This window comes from Peromyscus maniculatus, chromosome 13 (genome assembly GCF_049852395.1).
Source record: "Peromyscus maniculatus bairdii isolate BWxNUB_F1_BW_parent chromosome 13, HU_Pman_BW_mat_3.1, whole genome shotgun sequence".
Taxonomy (NCBI): domain Eukaryota; kingdom Metazoa; phylum Chordata; class Mammalia; order Rodentia; family Cricetidae; genus Peromyscus; species Peromyscus maniculatus.
Genome location: NC_134864.1, coordinates 20,954,205 through 20,965,074, shown reverse-complemented (window position 1 = coordinate 20,965,074; position 10,870 = coordinate 20,954,205). Strand labels below are relative to the sequence as shown.

The following is a 10,870-nucleotide window of genomic DNA, read 5'->3' as shown; positions in this document are numbered from 1 at the left end:
AACCATCCCCTCTGACAGAAGACATGATCCTGCACCGTAGCCAAAAATGCTACCAGAAAATGGAGATAAGATAAACGAATTTATCAATGTGGTAAGATAAAGAATCAACTTGCAAAAATCAACACCTTTTCTATATACCATCAACAAATATACAGAGAAGGAGATCATGAACACACTCCCATTCACAATAGCCTCAACAAAACGAAATATCTAGGAGTAAGCCTAACCAGGGAAGTGAAGGACCTCAATAGTAAAAACTTTAAACCTCTGAAGAAAGAGTTAGAGAAACATACTAGAAAATGAAGAGACATTCCATGTCCATTAAGTCTATCGATTCTAATTCTCTTCATTGGTAGAATTAATATTGTAAAAATGACCATTCTCCAAAAGCTATTAATACACTCAGTGAAATCCCAGTCAAAATCCACATCTCTTTTTTTTACATAAAGGGGGAAATCTATCCTAAAATTCATATGAAACTACACAAGACCCCAGATAACTTAAACAGTTTTGAACAAAAAGAACAATGATGGAGATATTACATTTCTAGATCTTAAGATATATTACAGAGCCATAATAATTAAAGCAATATGAAATGGGAACAAAAACAGACATGTAGACCAATGGGACAAAATTGAAGACCCAAATATGAGCGACATAACTTCAGCCACTTAATTTTTGACAGAGATGCCAAAACATAAGCTAAAGAGAATATTTTCAGCAAATGGTGCTGGCAAAACAGGTGTCCACATGCATAAGAATGAAATTCAGTATGTATCTGTCACTTTGCACAAAATGTAGAATCTGGAACACTGTAACTGCTAAAAGATAACACAGGCAGTACCCTACATCATATAGTTGTAGGAGGGGACATTCTGAATAGGACTCCATTTGCCCAAGAATTTTAAGGCCAATGATTGGCAAATGGAACTTCATAAAACAAACAACAAACAAAGAAACCTGTACAGCTAAAGGAACCATCAACCGAGTGAAGAGGCCACAGCTTGGGAAAGCATCTTTGCCAGATGTAGATCTGCCAGAGGAATAAAATCCAGAATATATAAAGAACTATAAAGCAAATAAAGCAAATGGTCCATTCAAAAATGGACCTGGGCCCTGAAGAGCAAGTTCTCAAAAAAAAGAAAAAAATAGCTAAGAAATATCTTTTAAAAAGAGAGAAAAATGTTGATTGTCCCTAGCAGTTTGGGAAATGCAAATCAAAACAACTTTGGTATTTTATCCTACCCTCGTCGGAATGTCAAAGGCCAACAGAACAGCCAACAACAAATATAAGAGGAAGAGAATGATGAGTAGAGATGAACAGGAGAGAAATGGTCAGCATATAGACGCTTCAGTTCTCATATATATTGAGTGTTACATTAAAATAATTGAAGATTTTTGAGACAGATTTCATACTAAAGCCCAGGTTGGCTTTGAATCTCTGGGGATACTTCACTCGTGGCATCCTAAATGCCATGCTTACAGGTTTTAGTCAGTTCATCTAACTATATTTAAAAAAAAAAAAAAAAGAATGATTAAGAGCAATAGGATATCTAAGCTTGCTGGTAGCCTATTCTTATGCAAATAGATGTTTTCTCACAAGGCATATGAATCTTCTTTGAGAGTTCTGATAAATACATGCACACTGAAAACTGCTATTGTAATAAAAGGTTGTCTTCTTAATAATGGCCGAGCCATAATGCTCCAGAAACGAAGAATAAATGAATAATACTGAGGGAGTAGAAGGCATGCACCCAGATCATCTTAATGCTGTAGTTGAAAACAGTTATAATGTAACAGACACCTAAGGAATGGCAGGTTCCCAAAAGCTGCTTGCAAGTGTGCTAGGTTTAAAATTGGATTGTTTCTCAAAATTTCCCCACTATATAACATTTTCCTTTTAGACTTAAAAATCTCAGAGAACCCATGAAGTTACATATTACACATGAGAAAGTGGTAGCAAATAAAGTCACATGGAGGCCAGAGCTACGCGTTGTCCTTCCACTTGACATATTTTTAATATAAAATGCAGCAAATACTAATCATTTGCCCCTTTGAGTCATGAAATTTAAGTGTTTAGATGGAACAAGCATGTCATCTGTGGGAGTTTACTTAATTTATATTCAGCCTCTGGGATGAAAGAGGTGGATGGAGTCCAGGGTACAGCCTCAGGATGACCCACTAGAATCAGACCCGTTATTAGCCACCTTCAGGTACTATCACTTACTGTTCATATAACTGCAGCTGAGAAGATGGTTTTCTGTCAATGAAAAGCTTTTTATATGCTATACATGTCAGTTTTGTGTGATTAGTTGGATCTGTAATTAATACCTCTTTATAATAAGCTTGGGGAGGATGTGAGATGTGGGCAATGTAATCATGGCAGACAGGTGTTCTTTGGCACTTTGTACTCTGCTTAGTTACCAGAAAAAAAAAATGTTCCAGGTCAGCTTAAAAATGAACACAAAATTACCTTCCATTTCTGAGAGTATTTGGAAATAAATAGATAACTGTGGCTTATCAGGCAGTGACCCTCCATTTATAGAAGTGATCCCTTCACTCTGGAACCTCTCCTCACAGCATTGATGCCATTTTCTCTCTTTCTACTGAAGCAAGCAGATCATAGAACCATGCGCCTAGCCGGACAGTGGGTGGAATATATATTTAAAGGAGACATTTTCTCAGCATGGAACTAATTTAATGATGCTGAAATGACGCTTCGAAGGGCCGCATCATTAGCATCCCATTTTAACTGAAATACTCAGGTACCTTTGACTCCTGTGCTGAAGTCTGTGAGTTATTAGTAAAGACACTGCTGTCACATCTCATTAAGGATACACCATTTATTTGGGGAAAGGATTTTATTAATTTCTGATCATTTTAAGCAGGTTGTGAGATTTAAAAAAAAAACATAAAAAATACTTGAAATTTAGCTCAAGAAAACCCAAGGGGTTTATGTAATTCATTAAGAGTGTGAAATCACTTTCATCTGGAATACACACATCCCAACAATGAGTTTCCTATTATAATACTAACAGAGGGGGGAAAAAAACCACACTGAAATAGAGTCCTTTTTAACAAAGCTTAAAAACTGGGATGGGAATAACAGAACTGTAAAAACATGTTCTTCTGAACTTGGAAATCAAAGGCTCCCAGTTAGAAAGCTGTATTATCACATATCTGGACAGAATCTCCAAGATAAGAATGTGTCTGCCTGAAAAGAGAAATGACTGAAACCATTTAATATTTAGGCATGGAGTTGTTGTCTTATATCCTGTGCATGTAACTGAGAATCTGGGCTGTGTTTCCTTTAATTCCTTGCATAGATGTGCATTAGTGATGGATATATCATGCCTTCCTGAATACTCCAGTATAACGTGACAATGTCTGGACATATTTACACACAGAAGGCTTGTCTGAGGAGAAACAAAGACAGCTACAAGGATGAGCAACCAGTTTTGCTTAAGTCATTAGCCCTTCTGTCATTAAGTGTGCAGTCACTTTCCTACCAGACATAATAAAAGAAGATGGGAGAGTATAAAGGGGGTATTGATAATATTATTTTTCCATAGATTGAGAAAGAGAGATGTATATCCTCACAGCAGATGATAGCATGCTTAGAAACAATGATCTTATGCACTGTCGAATATAGAACAGTAAGTAGTAGCATTTGGCCAGCTTTCCAATGCTCTGGGAAGATTGTGTGGTGATATGCATTAAAATGGAAAGAGATTTACACAATCTAGATTTTGAGTCATAGGCGCATTAATACATGAAATGACTTAGAAGCCTTAAGAACATTGAGAGTGCTTGGGAAAATGTGTCCTAACTCCACTCAAGAGTTTTAAAAGATTTCATTTGGGCAAGAGTGAGCAAGACAGAGTAAAAAAAAAAATAGTGATAAAGCCTGTCTGGGCTGCTGTTTTTAGTGTTGTGAAGAAACACCATGACGGAGGCAACTTATAAAGCAGTCATTTCATTGGGGTTTGCTTACAGTTTCATGAGTTCATGGCCATCATGGCAGCGAGCAAGGCCACAAGCACAGAGGCATGGGGCTGGAGCAGTAGCTGAGAGCTCACATCTTATCCAAAAGCCAGAGGCAGAGAGAGAAGGACTAGACCTGATACAGGCTCTTCAAACCTCCAAGCCCACCCATCAGACATACCTCCTCCAACAAGGCCATACCCTTCTTCTTACTGTTCTACCAGCTAAGGAACAAGCATTCAAATATAAGAGGAGACAGACCGCCACAAATCTTCAGTTGGCGAGGAAGTAGGCAGGGCAAGTTTGGAACAGTTCCAATACAAAATCCAGAACTTCAGTTTTCTTCTGCTGTCACTAAAATATCCACAGGTAGATCATGAGCAATCGAGAACAAATTGCACATAAGTACAAATTCCAGCTACATTAAAAGTCCCTGGAAATTTTGTTGCAAAAGTACCACCCAAAGGTCATCCTCATGCAGATGTGCTTGAAAACAAAACAAAACAAGCAAACAAACAAAAACCTCAGAAGAAAACATCAGTCTTGGGTTGCATAGAACAAAGTGACAACCTTTATGTTAAAATCACCCAATCCACCTTAGGAAACCCCGACTCTATCAAAGCCTGTTCCTGCCTACATTTATCCTGGAGCAAATTCAATTTCTCTCTCCACTGTGGAGAAGCAAGAGGGTGAAAAGGGGGCAGCTTCTAAACTCAGACACTCTAGCAGCTGTATATGAAGCAGCAAGCCATCTGACAGTGAGAAGGGAGGCAGAAAGACATTAAAAACCCCATAAATTGAGCGACATTGAGAGACATGTACAACTATTTACTTTAATCTGTGGTTAATTACCTTAATATAAAAAACCTTATTAAATTACTTAGCACTTTATTTGCATTCTCTGGTGATTTTCCTATAACACAGGCCTACATTGTACAAAACTACTCAAAAGAGAAGAGCTTTAAAATTTACCAGAAAGGTCAATCTTTCTCTGATTTTCCTCACCAAGCTCAGATTTACATCCTTCCTCTTAGTTCTCCAATGTAACATGTGGTTATACTTACACAGGATGCATAATACTTGCTTCAAAAAGAGCTGAATGAAGGGTATTGTACAACTAACAATATCTTCCTTGTAATACTGTAATCACATCTTTGTAGAGAAATAACAAAATTCTGAGTAGTAATGTTTAAAGGCATATGCGGTCTAAGAAAATGTCTTCTTTAACAGGAAGACGTCTCTTCTCACTGATTTCATATCTTACAAACTGCTCCGAGTAAGCATAAAAATGGAAATTGCTTCAGGGTTGAACATGACTCTGATAGAGCAGTTGTATTCTGTTGCCTCCCTGTATTAAACATTAAGTCACAAGAACAGAAGGTGTAGAGATCTAAAGTCCTGCTTATACACTGAGCCACCAGATGTGCGTCCAAATGTGGCTGGAGAAGCAGATGACAACAGCAGCATTCTGTGAGGCTTCTGGGTGCCTTTCCAAGACTTGGTGTTTCGATGTCTAAAGCTGACGAGGAATAAAATTCATAATGCATTTGGGAGTACTAATTATTCACAGGCAGCATGCTAAGCTTGTTTCCTAAACTAACCTGTTTGATTTTTTGATCTGAGAGTCCTACTAGGCAAGACTACTATTACTCCTGTTCTAAATCTGTGGCTGAGAAATTAGGTAGTTGACCATCGTCTCAAAAGCAGAAGGTGGAAAAGAACTGCCATGATGATATCATCCTGGATTTCACTAACCACTGCTCTCTGATGGTCTGTAGTCTTTCCTACTGTGCTATTCAAGATTTGTATTGCTGTTGTTGTAATGGATAAAAGAAAGTCAAGTAACTTGAGTTAATGTAGTTCAAAATGTTGACAGTTTCTGGCTTCAGGTAAAGCTAGATGTATGTGCTCAAACAATATACTTTTCTTATTCAAAATAGTTTATGAGCAATCTTAGACTTAACCCCTGGAATGGAGGATGACCTTCCTTTTCCCAGCAGTTCTAGCAGAAGGTCTTAGCCTGACATCCATAGCTGTAATTGGCCTTCTTTGAACTGGCCAGGATCATGGACCATGATGATTGGTTTTTATCATCTTGAAACAAACCTAGACAAGTCTGGAAAGAGAATTTTGAGAAAATGCCTTCATAAAATTGGCCTGTAGGCAAGTCTGCTGGACATTTTATTGATTAATGGTTGATGTGGGAGGGTTCAGGCCACTGTGGGTGGTGCCACCCTTAGGCAGAGTCCTGGTTTGCATAAGAAAGCAGGCTGAGCAAGTCTTGGGGAACAAAGCAGCAAGCAGCACTCCTCCATGGCCTCTGTATCAGCTCTGCTTCCAGGTTCATGACTTGAGTTTCTGGCCTGACTTCTTTCAACAGTATCCTCTAACGTAGAAGTGTAATATGAAATAAACTTTTTCCTCCCCAAAAGGCTTTTAGGTCATGGTGTTTTAAACAGCAATAGATACCCTAACCAATAGATATGACTCTCAACTGTTGTATACCAACTGTCAGCTTCAGAACACAATTCAGCCCCTTGTTCCTTCCCCACACCCCAAGCATAGATATAAATGAGCCAGTGGTAGAGGATGGTTCCCTAAAGAGGTAGATTTCATATCATTATAGGAGAATAGATGCTGAGCAGAAATGAATTACAGATGTCTATTATATCTACCTTGCCATACTAGAAAAATAAATTGTGGTCTTGTTATATAACTGAGGAGATTTTTAGTTTCTGCATCAAAAAAGCTCCCCTATAATGAACTACCCTGTGCTAAGTCAAGGCAAGAAGTAGTCTGTGGAATCTGAATGAGAATGATCCCTATAGGATCATATATTTGAATACTTGATCTCCAGTAGGTGGAACTGTTTGGGAAGGATTAGGAGGTGTGGCCTTGTTGGGGAAGGTGTGTCACTGGGGGGTGGGCTTTGAGATTTTAAGAGCCCACTTCATTTTCAGTTAGATCCCCCTCCCCCTTTTTTGCTTGTGGGTCAGGATATAAGCTCTCAGCTACTGCTCTACCTGCCCACCTTCCTGCTGCCATGACCCCTAACATAATGATCATGGACTCACTTTCTGAAAAGGTCAGCCCCTTTGTCTTTATACTCTCTAATATACTCTTTCTTCTCTGAGTTGCCTTGATCATAATGTCTTCACAGCAATAGAAAAGAAACCAAGACACAGCTAAAGAAAATCAATGAGATCTCATCGGAAAAGTAACTACAAGACAGGTAAGCATCAGATTTTGTATCTGTTCAAATAAATATGTTGAGAGCAATACTACTGTTATGGGCAGCAATATCTTTATATACCACAGTATTTTATGGAAATAAAGCATGAGGGAGCTTCAGTACTCTCCTGCACAGACAATTTATGCTAATTTGACTCAATTTGCCATGCTACACAGGTTTTCCTTCATTAGAAGTTACACCCACCAGGGGCTGGGTATGTAATTTAGTTGGTACAGTATTTGCCTGCCATGCATGAAGCCCTGGGTTCCATTCCCAGCATCACATAAAACTGAGCAAGGTGGTACATGCTTGTAATCCCAGCACTTATGTTTGAGGCCAGTGTAGGTTACAAGACCCTTGTAGTAAAAAATACAACAAAAAGGGAGGGGGCGTGTGGTCATCAAGTTAAGACAGTTCTTCACCTCCACCATCTTAAGAAACTTCATTTGTATTCGGTGAACAAACAGTTAGAACCATTTTCCCACTGAAAAACTATTACGAAGATAACTGGGTTCCAAGACAAGACATAGAGCTTAGGACATTATACACATGTAGCAGATTAAAGCTGCTATTATTTTTATAAGTATGAATAAAATAATCAAAACTACTTTAAAATAAAAATTAAGGTGTTGGTCACTTAGAAAAACAAGAGGAATACTCCATAAGATACTATGAAAAATTAAGTCCTTGATTCCACTTCCAAGCAGATATTTAATATAATTCAGCTTGGAAATTTTTTCTTAATACCAAGGAAGAAGTTAAGAAATTACTTAAATATACTTTATAATAGAATATTTTATTACAACTTTAATTAGTGAATTCATATACTGTGATTATAGCTATATCCATTCAAACGGAAATAGTATTTAATGAATTTCTTTTTATTTAGCAGAACTTTTCAGACTTCGTCTTTGCACATGCCCATGTGGGATACAATTCCACTTACAAGGTGAGGGCACAGTCTATTAGCAGTACCAGAAACAGAGCTGTGATTGGGATGCAGCCTGAGTGAACTCACATCTTAATTACTTATACCCTTCTCTCTCCAGCCTGCATATTCCATGCCTGAGAGCTGGTTCGAGGACAAAATAGCATCTGGAATTAGTAATGCAGTCTTCCAACATTGGTGACAAGCTCTTTTAGGGACTTGTGGAAGTTCTCAGTGAAATTACTTTAAGAATAAATTCCAGGCTGGGCAGTCATGGAGCACACTTTTAATCCCAGCATTTGGGAGGCAGAAACAGGAGGATTTCTGTGAGTTCAAGGCCAGCCTGGTCTACAAAGTGAGTTCTAGGACAGCCAGAGCCCTTACACAGAGAAACCCTGTCTTGAAAAAAAGAGAGTTAAATCCATAGATCTCTTATGGAATAATTTGATGCTGATTCCACTTTTAATTATATAAATGCTGAAGGTAAGATATCTAGCTGCTATAATTTATATGACCACTGGTAACTTTACAGGGAGATTTTTATTAATTTTTTTGAGAATTTCATGCCTGAGTACTGTATTTACATAATTTTTACCCCTCTCCATCCTCCTCCAGGTCCTCTGATACCACCTCTCCACTCCCTTTTCAATTCACAACCTCTTCTTTTAGTTATTGTTACACACACAAAATGCGGAGAACAGTTCAGGTTGTTTCTATGCGTGTATGTTTGGGGATAACAGTTGGGAGTGGACGACCTATCAGGGACCTCATTTGTAGTCAAGAACAATTCTCCCCCCTCAATATCCATGGTCTGTGCTTTTCATCTTTGGACAGGGCCTTGTGGAATTGCTTGGGGCAGTTTTGAATCAAATGTATGCTTAGGAAATAATAAATAGCTGGTGTGACGGTGCGTCCCATTAATCCCAGTAGAAACAGGCTGATCTCCATAGGTTTGAGGCCAACCTAATATACATAGTGAGTTCTGGCACATCCAGGGCTATAGAGAGAGGCCGTGTCTCAAAAGAAAGAGAGAGAGGAAGAGAGAGGAGGGGAATAGTAAAAAAAAAAAATATGTAGGAAATATTATCAATGACTTACTGACAATAATGCTATCGCAATAGTTTGGGATTCTATTTTCCAAGTATCTGCCACATGATATATCGAAAGAGATGAAATGGAGGTATACATTGACTGAACTTTGCTTTGTTCTTTCATTCAATCAATAAACTCATTATTGAGCCCCTAGCATGTGGTATGTATCAGGCATTTTCATAGATTGAAGGAAGACAGAAGGAAACAATACAAAGTCCCAATTTTCTGTAGAATTCTGTTTGGTAAAGACACACATGAAAGTGTTAGGTATTTTTCATCCTTTCAATACGGGGGTGATAAGATATAACACAGAGAAGGGGTAGTGATCTGGGAAGAACTCCCAGGAAAATGATAGCTGAAAAGAGACCTGACTGGGTGAGTGAGCCACACAAACCCCAGAGTGCTGGGAAGTGCAAAGATCCTGATGGGAAATGAACTGTCATTGTTCAAGCAAAGACAAGGTGGCCACAGTCAAGTGATGAGGGGCTCTGAGGGGAGTAGGGGAGCAGATTGCTCAGGACCCCTGTGGTGAGTCACCGAGGCATCTTACACTTACTGCAGTTGTGAGGAGAAGCCTCAGGATGTTGGGAATAGAAGAGTGTGCAGAGGAGACTCGAAAGTGGGGGTTCCACCTGGGGGGTCACGACCTCTTTTGGGGTCAAATGACCTTTACACAGGGTTGCATAGCAGATATCATGCATATCCGGTATTTATGTTATGATTCCTAACAGTACAAAATTACAGTTATGAAGTAGCAACAAAATAATGTTACGGTTGGGGGTCACCAAAACATGAGAAACTGTATTAAAGGGTCCAGCATTAGGAAAGTTGAGAGTCATTGCTCCACAGAGACCAGTTAGCAGTTAACAAGAGCTGATGTTAGCATCTGCATAATTGTAATGCTGACTATCACTGCCTAGCTTAAAGTATGAAAACTAAAAAATGGTTTCTGTACAAATGGTGTGTTGAGAACAACAACAAAAATCAGCTTTCTAACCAGAGTGTTACAAATGCAGCTCAAAATAAAATCCCTCTTCCTATTATGATTGTAGGGGAACTACCTATGTGAGCTGCCAGCTTAGAGATGTTCTTTATGGATGGTAAGCTGAGTGGAGTATAAAAGTTCAGGATATTCTGAAACATGTCTACCACCTTGGCTCCCATCTCCTCCCCCTGTTGACAGCCTGACTCATGGGTCCTGCAGTGAACGGGAAAAGCAGAGCGGACCGCCAGCATCCTCTACCACAGGAACATGCTGCCATCTGGAGGCTTCCAGAAGAAAATAAAATAAAATAGATAAAGAGGAACCTGGGCCCTGGCTCCACATCTGTTCATTTCTATATACAATCTGTTTTCTCTGGAGAAAATTATAAAGTCGTTCATGTAAAAGCAATCAGAAGGCATGTGACCAGCTTCACGCCGTTGCTTGGACAGGCCTGCTGTATGAAACGGAAGCCCCAGCAGTTGGTTTTATAAACCTTATTTTTCCTGTGGGCTGCGCATTCACTACCAGGGTAGAGTGGATGTCATTTCCCCCTAGAGCTACTGTACCAGGTCCCATTTCCCTTTCAGATGGCAAATCTTCTCCATTTCCTCCATGATTATGGACCAATTCAGGCTTTCTCTGTGTTCAA

General features: G+C 39.0%; 1 long non-coding RNA gene across 2 annotated transcripts; it reads left to right on the top strand.

Annotated features, from left to right (window-relative positions):
• The first annotated feature begins 1,519 nt into the window (after positions 1–1,519).
• On the top strand, positions 1,520–10,542 carry LOC121821879 (uncharacterized). Of its 2 annotated transcripts, none has more exons than XR_013043993.1 (4): positions 1,520–5,754; positions 7,145–7,216; positions 8,109–8,165; positions 10,289–10,542. It is a non-coding gene; the product is annotated as an uncharacterized LOC121821879 (long non-coding RNA). The 2 variants fall into 2 exon arrangements; XR_013043992.1 differs by having other exon boundaries at positions 8,106–8,165.
• Positions 10,543–10,870: the final 328 nt, after the last annotated feature.